Here is a 26,135-nt window from a genome sequence, read left to right as displayed (position 1 = left end):
CCTCCCTGATTGCCAAAAGATTAAAACCCCTTTTGGACAAGTTAATCTCGGCTGAACAAACAGGTTTTGTGGAAGGCAGGCAGATTCTTGATGGTCTTGTTGTAACTCAGGAGGTTATCCATTCCTTAAAAGTTAAAAAACAAAAAGGAATGATGATAAAATTAGATTTATCCAAAGCTTATGATAGACTAAACTGGAAGTATTTAGCTACTGTCCTTGAAAGATTTGGTTTTCACCAAAGATGTATTGCTTGGATCCACAACCTGATCTCCACTCCTCACTTCTCTATCTTGGTTAACGGAAGCCCTTCAAAAACTTTTAATGCCTCTAGAGGGATTCGACAAGGAGATCCTTTGTCCCCATTTTTATTTATTCTTGCCGCTGAAGGACTAGGGAGATTTATCAAACAAGAAAGAGCAGCAAATAGAATCAAAGGACTGCAAATTTGGGGAAACAACCTGCCCCTGACTCATCAACAATTTGTTGATGACATTATGTTGTTTGGGGAGCCAACGGTAAGAGAAGTCCAACATCTAAGGAGAATCCTTGATCTGTTTACAGAGGCCTCTGGGTTAGAAATCAATAAAGATAAATCCTGCATCTTCATCTTCAACACAATGGAACAGGTTAAGTCCCATCTAATCAGAATTTTAGGATTCAAAAGGGGGGAATTACCTACCAAATATCTGGGTAATATTCTAGACTTCACTTCTAAAAAGCTGAAAAACTGGCAAGGGGTTCTGGATAAACTTAACAACAAGGTGGCAAATTGGGCCTTCAGAGTTCTGAACATTGCTGGCAGAGTTGTTCTTGCCAAGTCGGTCCTTCAGGCTATCCCTATCTACCCATTATCGATTATGGCAGCCCCAGCAGGGGTATGTGCAAAAATCAGGGAAATCATAAGGAAATTCATATGGAGTGGATCTGATAAAAAGAAAAAATGGGCGCTGGTCTCGTGGAGCCAGCTCACCGAAAGAAAAGAGAAAGGAGGTTTGGGTTTGAGAGACCCGGAAATTCTAAACAAGGTCCTGGGAGCCAAGCTGTGGTGGAGATGGCTCAGTGGTGGAAATGATCTATGGAAATCTATTTGGAGGACTAAATACAGAATGCCAAACTCTCCGGTAGATATCTTAAGGCAACAGGAAATCCCCAGAGGCTCCACTATTTGGGAATTAGCCTCTAAAAACAGAGATCTTATTGACAAACATACTTTCTGGGAAATCCGGGGAGGCTCAGAGGCCAACTTCTGGGAAGATAATTGGCAACAACGAGAAAGACTGAACAGCATTCAAAACCTCCTCCAGGTCCGTGATAGAATTGCAGGTAACAGAACAAGGGTAAAGGATTATTGGAAGGTAAATGACTTGTCGGAGGGATGGAGAGTCTGGGAGGAACCGACGGAATGGGATCGGGAACTTAACTCAGATCTCCAAGATCTTTACCGGAAAGAAATGGGATCAAGGAAACTCAGAGTTCGTCATGGGAAAGACATCCTCCGGTGGGGGAACTCAATGAAGGGGACATTTACAACCAAAGAGGCTTATTTTCTAATGGAGTCTCAAAGCGGAGGTGACAGAAATTGGGAGTGGAAAACAATATGGGAAGGAAACTGGTGGCCAAAGGTGTCCATCTTTGTTTGGTTAGCCTCAAAAAACAAAATTCTGACCTGGGATCGTATCCGAAAGAAGGGTTTCAACGGCCCTTCACGATGTTACCTGTGCAACAATGATGATGAGACTAGAGATCATTTGATGATCCGATGTCCATATGCAGAGAAACTCTGGATGATTACCAAACGACTGTTCAATAAACCAGGAATTAACATCAGAGAATTTAATGATGTAGTTTTCCAGTGGAACAAGGAAACCTTTCAATGCAGGGTTGTCCAGAGGGCTTGGAATCTGATATCTACCTTTATTCTTTGGATAGTCTGGAAGGAGCGAAATAGGAGGATATTTCAGAATTCGGCTAAGGATCCAGAAGTAATTTGGGAGCAGGTGGTTGAGAGTACGCGGGAGACTATCCTAGTCGATAAGTGGGAGAGTGATGACTGGAAGACTACCCCAGACGAACAAGAAATCCTAAACAAACTAAATTTAAAACTAGAGATGATTCACTTTAAATGTTCGGCCAGCCCGGATATGAGAACTCAGAGCCCAGAGAAGTTCACTTACCCGAGAAATCAATTTGTTAAACTTAACTTCGACGGGGCCTCGAAGGGCAACCCGGGTGATGCTGGCTTTGGGGGGATTTTCAGAGACAACAATAATCAAGTAAGGTGGATCTATGCAGAATGGGGGGGACAGATGACCAATAACGAGGCCGAGTTTTGGGCCCTGCATCAAGGATTACGAATTGCCATCAGGAATAACTATACCAATCTGGAAATTACAGGGGACTCGAAGATTGCTGTGGACATGCTGAGGAGGCTCAATAATGGGCAGGGTTGGGAGAAAGTGACCAAAAGCTGGCGGACTGCAGGCATTGTTCAAGAAATAGCAGGCTTGATTAAACGCATCGATTACAGAATCATCAGCCATGTTCGTCGAAAGGGGAATCAGGTAGCGGATTGGTTGGCTAATTGGGGCTGCAGTGGTCGTGGCAGCTCAATTGACAGCCAGTGGAGAGCCGTGGAAGGAAACCGGGAGTGGAAAGAGTTGGCGGACCTAATTAAGGTTGATCATGATCACGCCACAAATGACAATGAACGGATCAATGAGTTGGATTAACAGGGCGTCGTGGAGACCCCGTTGTAAGAATATGGTGCAATTGGGATTCGTTAAAATCATCATAGCAGGCAGCAGGATGAAGGATCAGGATTTTGGGGACAGTACAGAGGTGGCGGAAGGAGCGGTTAGGCATAAGTACACACAACGAAAGATTATTAATGTCCGAACTATGAATGGCGATGGTGGCGGTTCGCCTGACATCACTTCAGAGGGAATGAATAATGATAAGATGGTTGGGAGGAGTGGTTCACCGGAGAGTGACCGGCGGCATTCGAAAACCGGTCTTTGCGGTTTCTCTGAGGCAAGGAACTTGTTATATAATCAAAGAGGGTCGATTATGAGGGCATTGAGCGAGCTCATAATCTGGGTAAGAGTTGAGGGTTCCATTGAACGGCATAAGAGAACAACGACCAGTCTTGGCAATCAGAGAACAAGGAGTATCAGACCCCCGGGCAGTATGGAAACCAGACAGAAGCTGAGGCAAACGACGGAACATCAGGGTGTAGGGGAGGAGAATAGTAATCGAAAGGGCAAAGATCTTATGCAGAAGGAGCCTCCTTTCTCAGTGTGGGAGGTAGAGGAGGACTCGGAAGAAGACGTGACCCCTGGCGCAGTAAGGGATCGAGGGTGCCACCAGGAGCACCTGGCTGAGGAAGGAAACGAGCAGGTGAAGGCGGACCATTCTGGTTCTCGGGACATGAAGATCCGTCGCTACGGTTTGAGGAAGCGCAGTGCTACACCTGACAAGGAAAAGGACCGGGATGGTAAGAGAGTCAGAGGCCGGAAGGGGCACGAGAAGGAGGAAGGGGAGACTTCCAGGCGTGGTCAGGGGAAAAACAGGAAGCCGAAGGAGACGGTTAACCACCGCGTTCGGAAGGCTGAGCAGGCTTTCCTCCGTTACTCCAACCAGGCAGTGCGCAAGGTCATGCAGCGGCTTGAAGAGGAAGCGCTTCAGGATCAATCCGACGAGGAAATGGAAGATTGGACTTTTCTCCTCCATGACCCGGGACAAACCAGAGGGCGTATGTCCTTATTTAAACAGTCCCTTCACATCTACTGGGTGATGAAGGGGATTATGTCTAAGGCGTTGACACAAGTGGCGAAAGAAATGGTTAATTTAGCTAAGGGGGATCCAGACATTCGCAGTGAACTGAGCTTCCTTCGTATAGCCATGATGAAACAGGAGGAGGCCATGATGAAACAGGAGGAGAAACTGGATGCTATCCAGCAAATGCTGATTCGGGACCAGCCAGAACGTGTGGAAGCAGCGAACCAGCAACCTGAGGGAGACAATGACTGATACGAGATATGTTTAGAACTTGCAAGAATTTTTTTGGTTATTGCTTTGTATATGTCAAAGATAGGAAAAAACATGCAATACAGAGCAGTAGTTTTAGCAATAGTTTTAGTAAATTACAGGATTGCATAGCTTATCTAGCAAAGACTATCAGACTGTGGACCTACTTTTTTTGGGCTGCTATTAAGAATTATAGGTGGAACTATGTCCCGGTTTCCCCTAGAGGGCGGGCAGAAACTGTTTTATGAATGTTGTAATGTTCTGATTGATCAAGTTATAGAATGAGCACCATCTTAGCTTACAAAAAAAAAGATATATGTAAAAGTCCATAAAGATAAAATGAATGCCAAGAACAACGATTTGAGGACATAAAAAATAGTTGGGTTGAAGAAATTGTGTTGTGTCAAAGATGTTACAAAAAGAAAAAGGAAGCAAAAAAACCAAAGTCACGGTTTAAAGTTGAAAAGGAAAGTCAAATATTAACACTGTCTGCAAGCAGATTAAGACATTGATTAAATGTTTGGATAACAAAAAAAATCATCTAAGAATCAATAAAGAAGTTAAAATGCAAGAAAGAGTCAATGCCAATTGTAACCTCAAATCCGACCCCTGCAATTCAATATCAGACTATTTTAATAACTATGCTTTAGACCTGATATTTTTCGACAGTCTGCAATAGGTCACTTTTGAGGAGAAGTAAGCTTACAAGTGATTGAAAAAATGCACTCCAATCATTAATAACATGCAACATACCTTAGAAGATCCTCACAACCTAGATAAATCAATCAAATAAAGCCCACAACCCTGCAAGAGAAATCTAGAAAGAATTTTTATGTGTGAATCCTCATTGTTTCTTTCTAAATTTCTTGTTTCTTTGAGTGAATTTAATTATTCAAAGCCTCTTGTAATATGAAATTTTGTGTGTGAAAACCCTTCCAATTATGATTTTTAGATCCGAGATGTATTTAGTCATCCGTAAGGCTCACGTTAAGGAAATGTAAGATTGAAGTTACAATATATAGATAAAGCATTGATTTTTGTTGCTCATTAATTGCAAAGGCCAATGAATTACCTTGTTTTCTAATACAATTTTTTAAAATCAGAATTTCGTGGTAACTTTGCAGGTTGCTACATCCATGCCAAGAGTTTCTATTGCATATCATACAAGGAACATCAGGAGGCAGAGGGGGGGGGCAACTGCGATCTAGTTCACCAGAAGAGGATAGGGGGGTGATGTGAACTCTCCCAAGGCACCTAGTAATGTTGTTGAAAAGGACATTGTGGTGGCATATCATGCTATCCCACCATAAACCACAGTGAAAGGTGCAAGTTCAATAAAGAAAATCAACACCATTAGAGGCTGGACAAAGCAAGACATGCTAGTTGCAATTGATGACATCGAGTTTAAGTGACATTCAATCTATGCCACTGCAAAAAAACATGGTATTGTTGCCTTTAACATACATCATTGGATAAATGGGTTGACTAATACAAAGCGTAGAGGGTCTGTTACAGTTATGACTGAAGAGGAGGAGGAGGAGGTGGTTGAGTGGTGTAAGGAGATGGACCAATTGGGACATGTGTTAGAGTTTATACAACTTAAATCCATAGTAGCTCAAATCTGTCAGGGGAGACCAAACCCTTTCAAAGATGGGTTTCCTGGTAAATCATGGTGGAGTGGGTTTAAAAAAAGTCATCTAGACCTTGTGCTATGTACAACTTAGGGCCTTGACAAAGACAGGGCTTTAAATCTATGCCCTGCAATTGTGTCCAAGTTCTATAACACCCTTTTTGATGCACATTAGCAACACTCATATGCCCCATACCATATATAGAACTGTGATGAAACAAGCTTACAAGCAGGATGGTATTGTGGTATGCGGGGATTTTCCAAGAGAGGGAGCATAAATGTGCCTAAGATTTTCCCCAAGAGCAGGGGGTGGATCACTATTCTTTGTTGTGTTAATGCAATTGGTTCTTTAATCTTGGGATTTTATCTATTCAAAGGTAAAACACAACTAAAAAACTGTATACAAAATTGTGAAACACGTGCATGCATGGCTACACATTCCCATGCATGGATGACAAAGCAACTATTCCTAAATTGGCTTTGTCACTTTGCTGCATCTGTAGCAGGTGGTGTCTCGCCTTAAAACAAACACCTACTAGTTTTAGATGGCCATGGAAGCCACTTGGTTGTGTAGACAATTTAGGAGGCCAACAATTTGGGCATTAACATGTTAATATCGCCGAATCATACCACTCATATATTGCAACCCCTTGACGTCAGCGTGTTTGGGCCTTTTAAGAACTATTTCAGGGTCAAGCGATCTTCGTGTATGACAAAGAATCTAGGGGTGGAAGTAAAGAGGTTTGAGTTCGCTGAGCTTCCAAGTAAAGAATTTAAAAGGGTTGTCACACCTTTTAATATTAAGGCTGGATTTAGGAGGACCGGTATATGGCCACTTAACGTTGATTCTCTTATGCATGATACTGGTTGTAGCCAAGCATTTGATGTGGAAGGTCAAGAAGCAGAGAACTTACAAGACCATGTTGATGGTCAAGAAGATGTTGTTGCTGCTGAAAGTATAACATCCCTTTTTGAAGGGCACTTCTATGGTGATGATGATGAACATGTGAGTGAGACACAGTTTAATCATGAACCAACTGTCAATATCATGGAGGATGTCACACCCATTGAACCACCGACCAATTCTTCATGTGATATTCCATATGAGGTAGTTGATCAAGCAAATGAAAATGCAAACTTGATTTCAAATGATAATGCAATAGGATTAAACAATGAGCAATTGAGCATGCCAACCCAAGTAAGCCCACCATCATGGTTGGTAGAGGCCATGATGAATATCAACACACATAATGTGTCTACCACCAGTGAGGAAAGCATGGACATGCCTTCAAAACCATCAGAGTTGAACACCGAAATTGTTCATTATTTTGTGGACAACGGGTCACTGGAAGAGGAGCCTATTCAACATGAAGTACCTAAAGAAGACAACAATGGGGGCCAATTAGTTGTCCCAGAGGTTGAAATCCAAGTGTTAGGTCTTGAGGAGCATGGGACATAAAAGAAGAGAATACTTGGTGCATTCCTAAAGTTACCAATAGAGAGAGTGAAGGCCTCATCAAGGCACTCAACATCAGATTGTCTTCGTTTGGGGATGAGTTCATAGTTGCTCACATCTGAAGATTATATGAATTTATTGTTTGAGTATGAGCGTAAAAAAAATGAAATTCAGGAATATTAAAAAAGAAAGAAGGAGCTGGCCAAGGAAAAGAGAACTGCAAGGATTGCATTAGTAGAAGCTCGAGCAAAGGAAATGTTGGAAATACAAAAATCAAGGGAATTTAAGGAACATATTTTTTTTTGGCAAGGCAAGAAAGGGAGGCAAGAAAGGTTCAACAAGTGTTGGAAAAAGGAGGGGTGACAAGCATGGAAGACTATGGTCCAAGACAATTTGAAGCAAATAGGATGATGTCGAACACGCTGGACCACATTTGCAGAGCACACACCATCATACCAAGACCTGATTAACATCCAAGTTCCCCGCTATCAGTGAGGGGTTATTCCCATCTCTTATACCCCTACCAGTGTAGGTCTAAATCCCAATTGTGTTTATATGACACCTTCACTCAGTGTTGGGGTTAGTAATACAAGTGGACACTTGGGCTACTCAGTCACTCCATGGATACAAGGAGGGAATTGGAGTCAAGCATATGGTAACATTCATGCACATTATAATCAACTAATCTTGGGTAGTCCACCATACTTGGGTCAGGCAGGCGACACAACAATTTTGGGAAATGCAGGAAATGGAGGCCATCAAACATAGGGGTGGCATGGCATAATTTTTGTAACCACATCACAATGTAAATTTTGTAAGGATGCAATATGTTGATTGGTTTAATAATATAAGCTACACTTATACACAATTAAGGATTATCTAGTTCATCAGATTGAGGATTGCAAATGATAAAAAATACCATTCTCTTCTACATAATTACATAGAGTTTTACTTGATTTGAGAATGTTTGGTAATGGTCATTGTGATGATCAAGGAACAAAGGTAGATGAACTGAGTTCAAGAATTTGAACTTTGTTGGGATAATATGATCTGTAGATAATTGAAGTTTGTTTGGATAATTGATCAAAGTTAGATAAATTGAATTCAAGAATCTGAACTCTATTGAATTTGAATTTGAATTTGAATTCTAATCTAAAAAATATTTTTATTTCGATGTTAGGTTTTTATGCTTTTTTCAATCATCAAAATATCCTCTTTTATTTAGAGAAAATCACTAACTCTAAAGCAATGAATCATTTAGTTTAATATTTTCCTTGGAAGCTTTAGTTTATGGTTTTGTTAAGAGTCAGTAACAACAACGTTTTTAAGCATCTTATTGCTAACCAACTTTTCTAGTTTGAATCCCAAGTTCCATACAACAACATACAAGCCCTAAATGTGATTCTAAGCATCTTCTCTGATGAATCTCCAAGCACTTTCTCTGTTGCAATCACATATGATGGTTGTATCTCCTCCTCACATAATTTGTTGGCCATGAAAAAGCAGAGAGACTTCCAAACCTTTCTCTATCACCACAAATATACAACTCACAGCTCAATCGTTTAAACCATTAGGGGAGGGATGCCATTACTCAAATTGAAAAGAGGGAGGGTGGGACTAAAGACAGTGAATAAAATCACATGTATTTAGGCAAATTTTGAATTTAAATCTAACAAACAAGCTAACAACATTTTACTGCTAACAACTGCTAACAATTAAATGTATTATACCGCTGACAACTGCTAACAATTTAAATATATTATACTGCTAACAACTTCGGTCAACATTATACTGCTAAGAAAAATTATGCATCAGCCAATTACATTCATAACATAATCATAATCCAATCAAGTACCAATCATAATCTAGACTACTTATAACATGTACTTGCCATACCCTTTATCACAAAAACCAGAAACTCTAACTCATTGAAGAAAATCACATGTATTTAGGCAGTTTTTAAATTTAAATCTAACAAACAAACAAGCTAACAACATTTTACTGATAACAATTGCTAACAATTTAAATGTATTATACTGTTGACAACTGCTAACAATTTAAATGTATTATACTGTTGACAACTGCTAATAATTTAAATGTATTATACTGAGAACAATTTCTAACAACACTATATTGCTAACAACGGTTAACAAAAATTATGCATCATTCAATTACAGTGGTAACATAATCATAATCCAACCAAATACCAATCATAATCTAGACTACTGATAGCATGTACCCGCCATACCCTCCATCACAAAAACCAAAAACTCTAACTCACTGAAAAAATATACCAACATAACCGCACAATATCAACTACAAACTAGTACCATTTCAACTTGAAAAGAAAAACACTACCCAAAAAATCTCAACAAGATCGTAGCCAAGCCAATTAGCAACACTAATAGCCAAAAACCCTGTTTACGTACAAAATTTCAATCAAGACCATGATTTACTAGATTCCTCTATTCTTAAGAGATTCGAAGGTGAATTACTTAGTTAGGTCTCTTCGTCTTAAGTTGGTTGTAAACACTTTTCTATTTGTAAAACACCATGTCTAGAAGTTTTATTAATAATATTAAGGGCAAGTGCCCATTTTTTGTAACAAGATTTCAATAATATTTGTGCTCTGTCTATTTTGTCGAGGGTTTCACCTCCTTCTAAGGATTTATTTCCAGACTCTTATTTCACTCTTCAATTCTTCGTTGAGGCCCATATGGCCACGATTGTAATTTTTCTTCTTACATTTCCAAGACAGTAAATACCTATTTCTTTATAATTCATTAGGAACGATAGTTAAACATGAATTCTCTTATGGGGCTTCTTATCTTGTTTAAAAATTAAGGCTCAGGCATGTAGGGTCATAAATTTTTAGAATTCTTTCTTTGTTTTAAAGAAAAACAACTATATGCTCTCTTTGTCCTTTCACATTTGAACCTGTTGCTTATTAAATATTTCAACAATACTTTCTACCTTGGTAGGTTGTGCTCATTTCAAAGCCTATTCTCACATACAAAGCAGTATAATACACCAAACGCCAACACTGAGCGCGCAACCAGAATAAATTATCACAACCAAGACACCAAAACACCAAAACTACAACCAAACTTGACGCACTATTACTGCACAAATGACTCGACGCGTGGTGTCTTTATGCTTCAAACCCCACAATTTACACAAAGCCCATAATTTAGACAAAACCCACAATTTGGACAAAACCAACACCACTGAAAGTGTTCAAAGACATAGGCAAATAAGCACAAAGGCACAATAATCCATCCAGTTAAATGTGTTTAAAAACACAGGTAGATATAGGATGGTAGGACAATGTCCTACATTCCAGGTCTCGTTTTGTCGGCTTCCTCCATGCCAGCGCGCCACAGGAACCCTAGATGCTCTATAAACTGTAGGTCAAACTGCCAATCGCATAGTGACCCGCAAGACAGACCTGACATGGGGTTAGACATCCAAAAACCTCCAAAAACCTGCATAAAACAAGAAATATCTCCAATGTAGCTCAGAAGCTTACTCTTTTACTTGATAAAACCCTTCGGAGCACGAAACTGCCATAACCAGCACCAAGCCAAGCTAAATCCGCCATAAGGACAAATGCAGACGAATACCAAGGCCAATACACCATACGGGGAAGAGAAAACAACCCAATAAACCATACCAAAATCTAGATAACAACCTCACAACCTCTCAAACAAGCAATGGAAAGACCCCAAAACCCGCTATTTGCAGGGCCAAGGACAGATATGGTTGCGAGCGACATTGTAGCAGCCCCGTGCAAGTACTCGGGACCAAAAACGCACAAGAAACATGTCCGAATAAAATAAGGCAGAGGTTGAATGAACACTCGAACAAGTGACTGCTAGGTTAACTTAACATGCCCTAAACCGATTGAATCGGTCACCACACATGCATGATAAGTGTCTGCAGACCGAGGACAGGTGTCATACGACACCTCAGCTGGTTGATGTGGCATTGCTGAGGTCCTAGCTGGACTCGTTCGCGTAATGGCATCCCTCCCCTAGTGAATTTCAATAATAAGTACACCAAATACTTTAATTTCAAAGGCTCAAAATGGAATATGACCTAAAAAATTCATATGAATTTTGGAATAAAGTTACCCTATTTAAATGTTGAAAATATTGTTCATTCACAATTTGAGTTTACCAATTGTTTTTCTATTTCTTCATAATTAATGTGCTTCTTTCTACGATAGTGCACAATCTTTTGGATAGTGAATTCCGTCTATTATAAAGATTTCGTGCGTTTCATCCACTTAACAACCATATCATTTTGATCCCACCATGGAATCTTTAAAATAAAAAGAATATCGGATAATCTATTCTAATGGTAAAAATCTTATTGGAATTGTTAAAATAAAAGTAATATGTGGTAATATATTCTAATGGTAAAAGTTCTTATTTCATGGGTACAATAATAAAATTTATGGAGATGGATGTTTTGTATTTATTTTTCTAATTTATGGAAATGGATGTTACAATTTACAACAATTTTGCATGAGTGTTTTTCTGAAAGGAACAAGATTTATTTACTGAAGAGTGACTAAAGGGCGGTGGTGGTCACAAGTACAACCTTTTTTGCGCTGCTTAATTATCTCTTGCTCTTTAAACCGAAATGGAACAAAATTAAAGAGACATGGTGTAGGCTAGGATTTAATGGATACTATAAATTATTTATTAACTAAAGAGTGACTAAAGGGCAGTGGTGCTTACAGAGTATGGTTACAGAGTATAACCTTTTTTGTGCTGACATTAATAACAAGAATTATTCTCTGCCTACTTATCTCTTGTTCTTTAAACTGAAATGAAACAAAATTATAGAAACATGGTGTAAGCAATGATTTAATAGATACTATAAATTGGTCATAATTTAAAATTTTAAAGATTTAAAAAAATACTATTGAAAAAGATTCGTTAGTAAAAATAATTTTTTTTTATAACTTTTATATATATAGCCTTCCAAATTTAATGTTGCATTGTTTTTTCAAATTAAAAAGGTACAAATTGCAGCTGTGGATGGGAAAGATCAGTAAAATATCAAAGCATCACACCACGTGTCTAGTAATGTTCCGAATTTTTAAAGTTAAATGGTGAAAATAATCAAAATTTCAGGTTCGTCAATTTTTCTTTTCTCGCTTATGACCTAATCTCAGCAGTTGTGAGGATAAATTTTCTTTTACTTGTATTCCCAAATTCCCGATAAATATTCTCTGCTGGACCGCTGGTGTGCCCACGTATATCTCAATACCCTACCCACATGATTAAACGGCTCCCTTTCTGCCTCCTTCCCACTTTTCCCTCTGCATATTCTGGTCCTTTCCTTTCCGCGACAGAGTCTTTCCATTTGTTTCAAATAGGCCGAGCGTTTAAGGGTTTTTTGGAGAGCACAATTCAGAGCTTAGAAGGTTTCACGTTGTAAAAGACTGGAATTGATAATAATGGAACCTCCCACTTTAACAAGAGGAGGAGCTCGTTCATTCAAAAATGAGGTCTGTATGAGCTCTCCTCATATTGAAGTCGGTGTTTCTCATTATTTCCATCTTTTACAGCGTGAGATCTTCTAGGTTTCGATGCAGGGCAAAGATGTAGTGTATGCTAACGAAAATTTTCGAAATACAAGAAGTGACAAAGGCCCTCTTTGACGTTTCATCTTTAATCTGTCGACACGAGCTTAGAGGCGTGTTTTGAGTGAGATATCTTACTCTCTTAGGGAGGTTGGAGCGCTGCCAACAAGGAATTGACTTAGCCACTTAGCATTGTGCATTGAAGGAAATATAATTTCTTTGGAGTAATTGAAAGTGCTAAAACTAAGAGTCTTTTATAAAAGAGGATGAACCAAAGCTTTACATTTAAGGTCCATTGTGAATCCTCCAAGCCAGTTGCGTTAAAAGAATAATGAACCATCTTTGTGATAGTTGTCAACTTCGTCTTGAAAAGGCGAGTTATGGAACTATTTGATAAATCAGTTATAAACTATGGAACCATTTGATAAATCAGTTATAGACTAGCAGAAATCAGAAAATAGAACACATGCATCTGATTTGTTGATGTTGCAATCGTTGTCGTCATTGTTTTGTTGGATCTAACAACATTTTGAAGAGCACCACTTACTAGGAGAGAAATTAGATGGAATGGGTGTACACCTAATTCGTCACAGCAAGAATGTGTGAACCCAAATGGAAAGATTCAGTCAACTGTAACATTTCATGATCCTAACCTTAATTTAAATCGTCATGAATCCATAATCTCAACCTCAACTCATGCAGAATTGTAAGAATCTCCCCGTACGCCATTGTGTAATGAAGAGTTAGACTCCAAGGGGGGAAAGAGCCCAAGGATGAATGTGAAGAAGCCAAAAAACTCCATACCAAAATGTGGGTATGGAATAGGAGTGATATGGCGTTGTTATGTCAAGTCTCGTTCCTGAAAATGGTGAGGAAAATTGTCATTTGATAAGTAAAGGAGGGCCCACTTTCGTCCCTTGCAGAATTTTGTCAATCCTACATAAGAGGATAATTAGTGCGATTCTATGGGGTCATCTCCTGAGTCCTAAACATGAATTAAAGCTAATAGGAAGGTCAAAATTGACTAGTTGACCACGTAGGAAGACATGAAATATGGGTATCGGCAACTAGGATAAAATTAGGGATGGCTGGAAAACTGTAAGGAATCTAAGACTATAAGGCATCCAAGAGGCTAGAAAAGTAATAAAAATGGCCACAATACAAAATAAGACAACTGACGATTTTGAAAGAGGCCAAATGTTTGTGCATATGCTTGTTGTAGTTCCTGTAGGGATAGATTAAAGGTTGTACAAAGTCCATTGATGGCAGTTTTTCTCCTGCAGGCAGGTCTCCAAGGATGGTTGCTTTTTCTCCAGCAGTAGGATTCTGAGGATGGTTGCTAGCAGCAAGAAATGTTATCGTTGTATTAAAATTGGCAACTAGGGCAAAATTCCACCTTGGGATAGCTCATTTGATGGAGATGAGGATTGCATTAGATTCCTCTTTTTGAGAGGACCAAGATTGATATAAATATCATCACATTCGGACAAGCAAATGTATGATTTTGAATTTATGCCCACTCACAAACTGTTCAGGTTGGCTTTGTCATCATGTAGATTCATGGAGCCCAATAGACATGACCCTTTCAACTTCATTGACTTGTATAAATACAAGTGTCCCTCCTCCTCATTTGGCACATTCATCACTAACTCATTCTCTTTTCTTCTCTTATTGGTTCGTACAACATTGGGCAGTGTCTCTCTCTCACACGTGTGGCAAGAAGGACAAGTTTTTTTTGGGTTGAATTGCAAAACCGAAATTTCAGAATTTTAGACAGTTTGACCAGTGTTGACCAAGGGCTTGTTGACTAGTTTTGACTACGATTTTTGAGGAACATTTCTGTTTGACCAAGCTGCATTTACTGGCATAGAAATCGAGATTTCCTGGGCTGTTTGACCTGCGTTGACTGCAGGGTTGATCACAGGTTGATTGAATTTGACCATTGCTTTGTGATTGTTTTGGGCTGACTTTGACTACTGTTGGAGGCTGAGTTTGACTGTTGTTTTGACCAATGTTGACTTTCTGGTTAGGGTTGACGTTTGACTATAGAAATACACATGGCTTCTTTGACTTTGAATTGGGCAAGTCAATTTGACTTTTGTACTCTCTCTCTCTGCTGAACTTTGATATAATAATAAGAAGAATTGATCAAGGGGTTTTCCCCACATTGGGGTTTTTACCTAGCATCTGCGAAATTTGGTGTTTTCTTGTCTTGGCTTGTCTTCTACATTTTGTTTCATGTTCTATCTGCTTTTATTGTTAATGTGATTATTGTGATTGCTATTGGAAATTCTTATTGGGCTACTAAGGAACATTGAAGTAAATTGTGCTAAGCATAGAACATACCATTGTTAACTAAAATTAACATGGAATTAGAGCCCAGGTGAAGACAAAGCCCAAGCAATAGTGAGAAAAGCAATCACTAAGGAAAGTTGTTGGACAAAGAATATTGGTCTAGCTTCAATGAGGACTACATCATACTTCAAATCCAAGGGCAAGCTCAAGGACAAATCCGACTATCATGCATGGAAGCTGACTTTGGATTTGATTTTGGAAGAGAATGATGCTATGGACTATGTAAAAGGAAGAGTGGTGGAGCCTCCTTCAAATGCACCTGCTGCTGCAAAAACAAAGTACAAGAAAGGTGAGGTCAAAGCTAAGAAAATTATTGTAGACTCCATTCACAAGCCTTTGGTTGCCTATATTTATGATTTGGAAACATCTAAGGAGATGTATGACAAGCTGGTTGGGATGTTTAAAGTAAACAATGCAAATCAAGTCCTCTTTCTCAAGAACAAGCTGAAAGACATCAAGATGGATAGAGGAGAGTCCATACAATCCTACTTCATGGGGATTACCGAAATCAAGGATGGTCTCCAAGCTATTGGAGAAGTTGTTGGTGACAGGGAGCTCACTCTTATTGCACTTGGAGGTCTTACAAGAGTATGGAATGTGTTTAACACTACCATCCTCAACAATGACAGGATTCCAGGTTTTGATGAATTATTGGCTAGATGCACTCAAGAAGAAATAAGGATGATGGAGAGAGATAAGCCTTCAAATGGACATGATCCTACCGCTTTCTCCGCTCATGCTAAAAGGAAGAAAAATGGTGGTCCAAGAAGACAAGGTCAAGGATTTAAGCTGAGATTCAAAGAAGGAAGAAAAGGAAGAGGCTTCAATTGCAACAAGTTTGGCCACTATGCTAGAGAGAGTCCTCACAAGAAGGATACTCCAAGGGATGATAACAACAACAACCAAAACAACTACAAAGGCAATGAAAATCAAAGAAACAACAAGTTCAACAATAAAGGAAAGAGGAATGCTCCCACTACTCGATATGGAAATGGTCGTCCTCCCAAAAGATCAAGAAATTTCAAGTATGAGGAAAGTAATGTTGTAGAAAAACAAAATGAATTTTATCTTATTTCCTCTTTATTTATTGCCTCTCCTTCGGATACATTGGATCATTGGTTGATTGATATTGGAGCCTCAAGGCACTTTACTGGGTACAAAGATGTCCTCTCAAATTTGGTTGAAAATAAGACTAACTTGGAAATCATACTTGGAGATAATGCAACGTATCTTGTGAAAGGAATAGGTACCGTCACTCTTCACTCAAATCAAGGGAAAACCATTCATATACAAGAAGTATTTGTATGTGCTCGATTTGAAGAAGAACCTGTTATCTATTTTTGCGATGGAAGATAAAGACTTAAAGGTAACATTCATTGATGGAAAGGTACATCTTTGGCAAAGAAACCCTAAAGACGCATTTACACTTAGATTTAGGGTTGATGGTCTTTATCAAGTTGGAGGAAGTCCTTTGGGAGCCATGTCTTGCGATACTTCTTTTCAATCCGAATTATGGCATCAAAGATTTTCCCACCTTCATTTCAAAGCCTTACCTCGGTTAAAGAAGATGGTCACAGGTATGCCCGATTTCAACATGAATCATGAAGGTGTTTGTCAGGGTTGTGAAGCTGGGAAACTTACAAGGGGACCATTCCCTTCAAGTGAAAGTCAAACTTATGATATTCTTCAATTGGTCCATGTTGACCTATCTGGTATGTTGGCCATAACATCATTAGGAGGATTCTTATATTATGCTATCTTTGTGGATGACTTCTCTCGCAAAACATGGATCTATTTCTTGAAGAAGAAGGATGAAGTGTTCAAATGGTTTCGTTCTTTCAAAGTCTTGGTGGAGAGTCAAACAGGGAAGAAGATCAAAATATTGAGGACCGATAATGGAACCGAGTATGAATAAAATGAATTCATTGACTTTTGCAGAGAGTCTGGCATTAAGAGGGAGACAACCGTTGTATACACTCCTGAGCAAAATGGAGTTGCTGAAAGAAAGAATCGAACAATCATGGAAACCACTTGTGCCATGCTTCATGATCTAGGTATATTGAAGTTCTTATGGGGAGAAGCTACAAATACGTATATGTTCAAAATAGGTGTCCACATCAAGCATTGGATTTCAAGACACTCGAAGAAGTTTTCACTGGTAAGAAACTTTATGTTTCTCATTTTAGAATATTTGGTTGTCCCGTATATTTTCATGTGCCTAAAGAAAAGAGAAACAAGTTGGGAGCATGTAGGAAGAAAGGAACTTTTGTGGGCTACAGTGAAAACTCAAAGGCATATAGAATTTATGTCCCTGGTCAATGAGATGTGGAAGTAAGCCATGATGTTACATTCGATGAAGACATTGCTCTTGGGAAAGCCAGAGATCTCCCCATTCTAGGAAAAGAGAATGATGATGCTACAGGAAAGCATATGCCTGATGTTGAAGGCCCGATGGATCCCACTGATCCGCGCCCTAGTGATCCTCTTCCTCAAGAAAAAGGACCTTTGTCACTCAAAGACGCTCTCAAAGATGTTGAAAGCATATTGCTCCAAGAGGAACATTTCGTGAAAGTAAGAATCCAAACAGGTATCAAGGGTACCTTGCTGCTATGAGTACTATTGTTCAATCTGAGCCTTGTATGTTTGAAAATTCTGTGAAACAACGAGTATGGAAGGATGCGATGAATGAGGAGTACAAATCCATCATGAAGAATGATGTATGGGATGTGGTTCCTCGACCCAAGGACAAGTCTGTGGTCACTTCTAAATGGCTTTACAAAATCAAACATAGAGTTGATGGGAGTTTTGAAAAATACAAGGCCAGATTCGTTGCTCGAGGCTTTTCTCAAAAGGAAGGGGTGGACTATAATGAGATATTTGCACCAGTTGTCCGATATACCACTATCTGTTCGATTATAGCTCTTACTGCCTCTCAAGGATGGAGCCTACACCAAATGGATGTTAAGACTGCTTTTTTGCATGGCTCGCTCAAGGAGGAAGTCTAATACAGATTGAAGATTTCCCTCTATGGGTTGAAGCAAGCCCCTAGGGCTTGGTATGAGAGGATTGATAGCTATCTTATGAAGCTGGGATTTACAAGGAGCAAAGCTGACTCTAACCTATATTTCAAGGTTGAAAATGACACGCCTCTCATTTTGGTCCTTTTTGTGGATGATCTCTTTCTAACAGGTGCAAACCCTATCGTTTATCAATGCAAGAGAGAGTTGGTTTCCGAATTCGAGATGAAGGACCTAGGACTGATGCATTACTTCCTAGGCTTGGAGGTTTGGCAAAAGGTAGGTGAGATTTTCCTATCTCAAGGAAAATACATTGTGAAGCTACTCGAGAGATGTGGGATGGTGGATTGCAAGTCTATGTCTGTTCCGATGGAACTCAACTTCAAGAAGTTGTGTGGAAGTGCTGTTGGGCCCGAATTGGCAAATCCTTTTGAATATAGAAAACTTGTGGGGGCCCTGATGTTCTTGGTAAACTCCCGTCTTGACTTATGTTTCGCTGTGAATACGTTGAGTCAATATATGGTTGAGCTTCATCACGTTCATTGGATTGCTGCTAAGAATTTCTTGAGATATCTCCGAGGCACAATCTATTATGGACTGAGATACACTGCCTAGAATTTGAGGCTGCATGGATATGCTGACTAGGCTGGCAATGTGGTGGATCGTAAGCGCACATCTAGATGTTGCTTCTCATTAGGATTTGCTTCAATTTCTTAGATGAGCAGGAAGCAGAAATCGGTTGCACTAAGCACCACCGAGGCCAAATAGATTGCAGCTAGTATGGCCTTGTGAAGCTGTTTGTTTGAGGAAGCTCTTCAGGAGCGCTATTTGAGCATGTGTTAGATACCATCGTGATCTTCTGCGACAATCAAAGTGGGAATCGCCTTTCAGAGAATACCGTACTCCACAACCGCTCTAAGCACATTGATATCAGGTACCGCTTTATTCGGGATATGGTACAGTGGGGAGCAATAAGGCTCCAACACATCAGGACTGATGAGCAGGTCATAGATATCCTCATGAAGCCTTTGGGGAAGGTCAAATTGTTAACCTTTTGAGAGAGACTTGGAGTCATGGAAAAACCCTTCCATGAGTGTCCTGCTTGAGTTGGACATTGAGCTCTCGAAGCTCTAGGGGCTTGGGGTACTTCTTGGAGCTATGGGCGACCACAAGGTGAGTGGTTCACCTTCCCCTTTGTGGTGCGTTGTGTACAGGGTGAGTGGTTCACCTTCCCCTATGATACCCCATGGTGACATGTGTGTAGGGTGAGTGATTCACCTTCCCCTATGATTGACATATGCATATGATGAGTGGTTCACCTTCTCCTATGGCATATAAGCAAGATGAGTGGTTCACCTTCTCCTGTTGATGCCCCAACATACATCCTACCCATGTAGTTCGGGACTCATGGGAAGTATCTCTCATCTGGCCAATGAGTTGGGAAATGTGGATAGCGACCATTGCACTACTGATGGATGCATCGTGTACGGTCGTACTCCCTATGTCTAGGATGCATGGTGTTCAACAACTTGATTTGGGATCATTTGAGGTTCTACCTCTGGACTGACTTTTGTTAGTGGAGAGTGGTAAGGTCTTGTGACTCACTCTCGATTGATTCTTCTTCATTATTACTTCATGGTTCAACAAAGTAGAGATGAGATGACATAGATGATACATGAAGACAGATGGATTGGCAGTGGAATTCTCCCTAGTTGAGAGGGAGTGTTAAAATTGGAAACTAGGGCTAAATTCGACCTTGGGACAATTCATTTGATTTATATGATGATTGCATTAGATTCCTCTTTTCGAGAGGACCAAGATTGATATAAAGATCATCTCATTCGGACAAGTAGAAGTATGATTTTGAATCTATGCGCAGTGATGTACAAATTGTTCAGGTCGGCCTCATCATCATGTAGGCTCATAGAGCCCAATAGACATGACACTTCACCCTCTTCAACTTGTATAAATACAAGTGTCCCTCCTCCTCATTTGGCACATTCATCACTTGCTCATTCTCTCTCCTTCTCTTATTGGTTCGTACAACATTGGGCAGCTTCTCTTTCACATGTGTGGCAAGGACGAGTTTTTCTGGGCTGAATTGCGGAACCAAAATTTCAGAATTTCAGACAGTTTGACCAGCTTTGACCAGTTTTGACTGTGGTTTTTGGAGGAACATTTCTGTTTGTCCAGGCCGCATTGACTGGCACATAAATCGAGATTTCCTGGTCTGTTTGACCTGTGTTGACCACAGGTTGACCGCTGCTTTTGTGACTGTTTTTGGCGGACTTTGACTGCTGCTGGAGGCCGAGTTTGACTGCCTTTGACCGAGCTTCAAAGGAGGAGTTTGATTGCTGTTTTGACCAGTGTTGACTTTCTGGTTAGTGCTGAAGTTTGACTGTAGTTGACTGCAGAAATTTACAAGGCTGTTTTGATTTTGAATTGGGCAAGTCAATTTGACTTTTGTACTCTCTCTCTGTGCTGAACTTTTGATATAATAATAAGAAGAATTGATCAAACGGTTTTTCCCACATTGGGGTTTTTTCCTGGCATCTGCCAAATCTGGTGTCCTCTTGTCTTGGATTTTCTTCTGCATTTTGTTTCATGTTCTATCTGCTTTTATTGTCAATGTGATTATTGTGATTGCTATTGGAAATTGTTATTGGGCTACTAAGGAACATTGAAGTAAATTGTGCTAAGCATAGAACATACCATTGTTAACTAAAATTAACACATTCAAATCCTCTTATCTTGAGTTTCCCTGGCTTTGTTCCCTTAGGAGATATGGGAGATGACTTTATTTCATTATCCTCAGAATGCTCATCTTTCATAGCGCTCCAAATCTAACATGGTGTGAAACACGGACACTTTCATGTATAATAAAAGAGATGCTCTTCAGAACATTAGCGCAAACAGTATTTTTTTATGGTTGTCCTGTTTAGGCTCTGGGCCTCTCCAAAAAATCTTGGAAGAAAGTTGAAAAAGTTCAGAAACTATTCCTTTTAGAGTATCTGGGAGTTAAAAATATAAACCCCTTACTCTGATGTTAGCAGAAACAAGTGTGTTACTTTTAGAAGGAGAAGCATTATGTCAATTTATGATATATATTATCAAAATACAGCATATGGATATGAATGCATCACTGAGGCAATCTAAGATTGCATCTCAAGATAAGGTAGCATTCGGTGATTACTATGTGAGCGGATGAAAAACCCTTCAGATCTTTGGTTAGTAATCCAACGCTTAGTTTCCCATGTCACTCAGGAGCCATTGACCTGATGGATTCTGTGCTTCCACCACTTATCTTGAATAACGTGGCACCCTTGCAGAAATTCAGATGGCCTAATCTCCTCGTGCAGCCTATTGAGATTTTTCACGATTTCAAACAGCTGCATTTGAAATCTTCCACTTCAAAAATCATGAAAGCATGAAAACAAGCTGCACTAACCAAAAGGAAATGAGTTAAATCTTCAAGCTATTTTTGATCAATTGAAACAGAAACTAGATAAAAGGAAGCAAACTGAAATCAAAAGCAATAGAATCAAAATTCTACAACAAATTGTTCAAGCAAAACATCAAAAGTAAAATTATAAGCAATGGAAATTAACAATAACGAGAGCAAAACTAGGTTTGAGCAGAAACAGAGTCTTGAGAGGCAACCGTCCAATTTTGATAAGCAGAAAATAAGCTGCAAGCAAACAAAATTACTTTTGGAAAAATGAAGTGAAGCTTGCTCTCTATTGCAGGGTATTCACAAGCAAACATGCATCATAAGAAAACCAATGCTCATTCAGTTCCTGGAGAAAGGCTCATCTGTATAGAAGGCCAGTAGGTAAACATCTTGTTGAAAACAGTTACATCACTTGGATGAATCAGGACCACTTTCATGGCTGATTGCTCAATTTCTGATCACTGGTCCTCTTTACCTTGGTTCCTTAGATGGGGTTACTTGGATCCTCAGTCATGCGCACAATGTTATGTTTTATGATCAGCGAATTTACTTTTGAATTTCCCCTTTGAATCGTGCTTATGTTTACATCAAATCACAAGTGTTTGCGAATTCTTCTGATTTATTACTGCAGTGCAACTGTTGGTTTCTTTTCAATTTTTTGTCATCACTGAAACTTACTCTAGAAAATGTTGCTTTGACTCTGATATGGATAAGAATAACAGTGGTGGCAAGAATCCATTGCATTTATTGCTGCATTGTTTGCCAGTAGTATAGTTCAACATTGATTCCTGGCTACCCTTCTTTTTAGCCTCCCATCTCATGTGCAAGTACAGACTCAAATTGTTAAAGAAGGCATTCAATTCGTGAATTCTTGTGGGTTACTGTGATTTTGATTCCTGAAAAATCAGATTCTTCGAAAGCAATGCTCCAACACTTGCATAGTTTACTAGAGTAGTAAATAACATAGCAAGAATGGTCTTAACCTAGATGAGCACCACTGTGAGAGAGCAAGAAATCGAATTGAAAATCCTTGCTGACTAAATGACACTTTGACTTTTGATCATCAATACGCCAGCTTTAATGTGATGTTTCATTGTTAGCAGCAAAGTGTTTGTATTTGTATAGTCTTCTAAACCAGCAGGCTTTCTAAAGATAATTCGAGACAGGTCACCAAGGATTGAAATTCCTTGCTGCGTTATTAAAGATCTACTCTAGAGATAATTGACGGTTGTTTTGATTGCCAGGAAAAGAATACGTGTCCCTAAAATCTCCAGAATATCCTATCAACAGAACAACAGACACTCAATGCGAAAACCTAATTGCACACTCGCATGACTGGTAAAAGGGTGTGGAGGTAGGGTTCCTCGGTAGATTTTTTTCAAGATCCCAATTTACTTCAAACAGGCAAGTGGTTTTTTTACTACGGCATTCTATATATCAACACATCCGAATAACTTAATTTAGTGAAAACGCATACCTGTTTCAAAAGTTAATAGCCTAACTTTTGACTTGCTATTCTTGATTATGGGAAGCAAGAAAATAGCCATGGTGGGGAAGGTTCCTTTTTCCAACAGCTCCTGCAAAATGTCCTCCCATAAGACTCCATACAATAGGTCATAAATAAACCAGTGATCAAGACAGGCGTTCAGGAATGTTTTAGAATCATAAGAGACAGGTACTTAGCTGGACATCAAAGACTAGCAAGTTGACAAACATGAAACCAAGATTATTCTTGGAAAAAGATAAAAAATTGCTTATTCTAAGCAAGCGAAAGTAAACCTATGCTACAGAAAGAAAACAATACCTATTTCTGTGTCATATGTTGAACGCGTAAACCTATTCTATAGACAGAAAATAATACCTATTTCTGTGTCATATGTTGAACATGAACAACGTATGTCATATGAAGTAATATTGTTAGTGTAACCATCCATACTGATGGTTCAGCCCTGAACATGGTTCTCGTGTCGAGTGGGCAAAAAAGTACTCTGCAAAACGGTATAAAACAAGGTACAATCCAGAAATAGCTCCCTTGTGATGAAAATTTCAAGAAAATTTAAAACACAAAGGGCCCCGATAATGACCAGGAGTAATGTTTTTGGATTTTGGCCCAGTAACCATTACTGTTTTTGTAATGTTCCCAATTTTATGAATGAAAAAAATTAAAAATCACTAAGGAGTTTTGCCAATTTTTGGTAATATTAAATTAATAAAGGAAAGTATTATTTTTGGTGGAGAAAGGTGGAAATTATTATTTTAATGGAGGATGGTGGCAAAATAATATTTTATTGAGGGGAGACGAATCATTATCTTGATGGAGAATGACGACAATAATATTTTATTGGAGAATTGAGACATTATTATTTTATTTAAAATGGAGAATCTAGAAGCTAGAGGGAGACTCCATGAATAATTATAACAGGAGGAATTCAGTTGCAAATAATTTTATTCCTATCTATCTCTTGACATAGAAAATAGGTTAAGCAAGTTTCAAGAGTTTCATGCAAAAGTCAAAGTTAATTTCGGTGACTTCAAGTGCCACCCTATTTAGCTCTTTGGGAGGATTATTTTAGATCTTCCATTGTGCTTATTATAGAAGATCTAATTATCATTGTTTGCAGGAGGCTCCAACATTGGGGTGTAATTTGGTTGCAGGATCATTCAATCACCAGGGCCGAGCTTATTTGTCTCACCAAGTGAAGATCGAACTGCCCAATCTGGAGGAGGAATTTATATTTGCAAATCCAGAATTTATCTTGGGCCAAGAAAGGGTTGAGTTCATTAAAATTGCAGGAGGGCCGAGTTAATAATGACGAGGGCTGAACTGAATTGTTGATTTAATGACCGAATTGCTGATTTAATGATGAACCGAAATTATCTCCAAGGAGGGACGTGATGCAAAAAGGATTTAGGAGGCTGCATATTCTATCTTGATGCCAAGGAAGAACACATTTAAATTCTGACAAGAAGAGGATCGAGCTCATTCAAGAGGGAAGAGGCCAAGTCATCTTGCACCAATACTTAAGATTCAACACGCCAAAAGACACATTTTAGAGGAGGATTGATTGCCTTGATTACCTGATCCTTCATTCTAGACTTAGAGACTCTTGGGCCGAACTGTCATTCATCATTCTGCTTCCAATTCTAAGTGTTATTTTCGTCATACAAGAATGGAGATATTAGTTTAAGGTGAGGAGGATGAATTATGAAGTTTCCAGGCATTGTTTTTTAGAGGGCTGAGCAATATATTGCATAAGGGTTTATGGTACCAAGTGCTGGCAAAAAGGGGACAAAATTCTAAATTAGGGAGTCATTGATATGCTCATGTACCAGATCTAGAAATTTCCTTGAGACCACATTCTTTGCATGCCTGTAGCAGCCTATTCAGGGGAGGCCGAGTTGGATTTAGAAGTACAACCAAATCAGTCAACTTAAGTTCTGTTCGTGGGTGCACTTTCTAGGTGTATACTTGACAGTGGCATTGTAAATTTGACATTTTGCTCTCAATTAAAGATATGATTTGCTTCATAATTTATGAATGTTATCTCTCAAGTTTGATACACATCCTGTGTTGTCCATGAAAGCAAATTTTTAGAATTGCTTACAAACTGTTGTTCAGGATTGGATCATTATATTGTTTGACATCTATCTCTATGCTTTCAGAATTGAAAAAGTGGAGGAATAGGCTCACGGGACTGTTTTTACCGGTAGAACCCAGTGTGGCAAAATAAGTCCTAAAACCTTGTGAGAGCATTTTGAGGCATCAATCGACGTTTTTTGGGGGTAAAACTTTGGCGCTTTGGCGCAACACTTTTTCATGCTATTCTACACATAGATACCTTTCCAACGGTGCAAGAATCACATCAGGAAAAGTTATGCCACTTAGAAGTTGACTTTCTTGTTTTCACCACCATAATTCGAGAGGGTGTCACGTCAACCCCGATTATTCATGGAAAAGGGGCTAGCCATGTGATTATGATGTAGAAGACTCTAGAAGAGTCTATATTGTAACTTTGGTCAAGAGTTGAGATAGTCAAACCTAACCACTAGTAGGCTATCATGTTGTGTTATAATTGAGCCACTAGGAGGAAAAGAGATTTCATTCTTTTGAGTGCATTTGTTCCATGACTGAGCAAAAAGAGCCAAGAGAGATAAGATGTAGAGCACACACAGAGGATTTGTGCACTGTAGCAGCCCACGGGCCACAAGCCATACTTCATTGTACTTGCAGCCATATTTCCATTCAGAGAAAGAGAGCGGAGCGATTTGACCTTCTAGCTAAGTTTTTCTCTCGAAAGGTTTTCCCAAAGCATATTTTATGTCAAATGTGTGTGTGAGCTTTTATTTTGCCGTTCTCTATTATTTGCATAATTTTTATTCACATGCATGTACTATTAACAATAGATCTACATATCCAAAAAATCTAATAAAAATGTAAGTGTAAAATTTCAGATTTAAAATATATTTGTTGTGACGTGCAACGGAATATCCACGACGATTTATGGATCATAATGGTATCAGAGCAACTTCTTTCGAGAATATTGCAAAGATCTAGATCTGCTGAGCCAAAAGTCATAAAACCCTAATCATGGTCGACGAATCTG

At 39.1% G+C, this 26,135-nt stretch overlaps 1 long non-coding RNA gene across 1 annotated transcript; it reads right to left on the bottom strand.

Annotated features, from left to right (window-relative positions):
* Nucleotides 1–21,489: 21,489 nt before the first annotated feature.
* Nucleotides 21,490–23,660, bottom strand: LOC149137980 (uncharacterized). The gene is made up of 3 exons (XR_016264530.1): nucleotides 23,393–23,660; nucleotides 23,009–23,108; nucleotides 21,490–21,518 (listed from the first exon to the last, which is right to left on the bottom strand). It is a non-coding gene; the product is annotated as an uncharacterized LOC149137980 (long non-coding RNA).
* Nucleotides 23,661–26,135: the final 2,475 nt, after the last annotated feature.

Source organism: Pinus tabuliformis, chromosome X, assembly GCF_031772625.1.
Source record: "Pinus tabuliformis cultivar Carrire ecotype Pingquan chromosome X, CPIR1, whole genome shotgun sequence".
Lineage (NCBI taxonomy): Eukaryota > Viridiplantae > Streptophyta > Pinopsida > Pinales > Pinaceae > Pinus > Pinus tabuliformis.
Note: the sequence above shows the minus strand (reverse complement) of the source record. Positions and strands in the feature narration are given on the sequence as shown.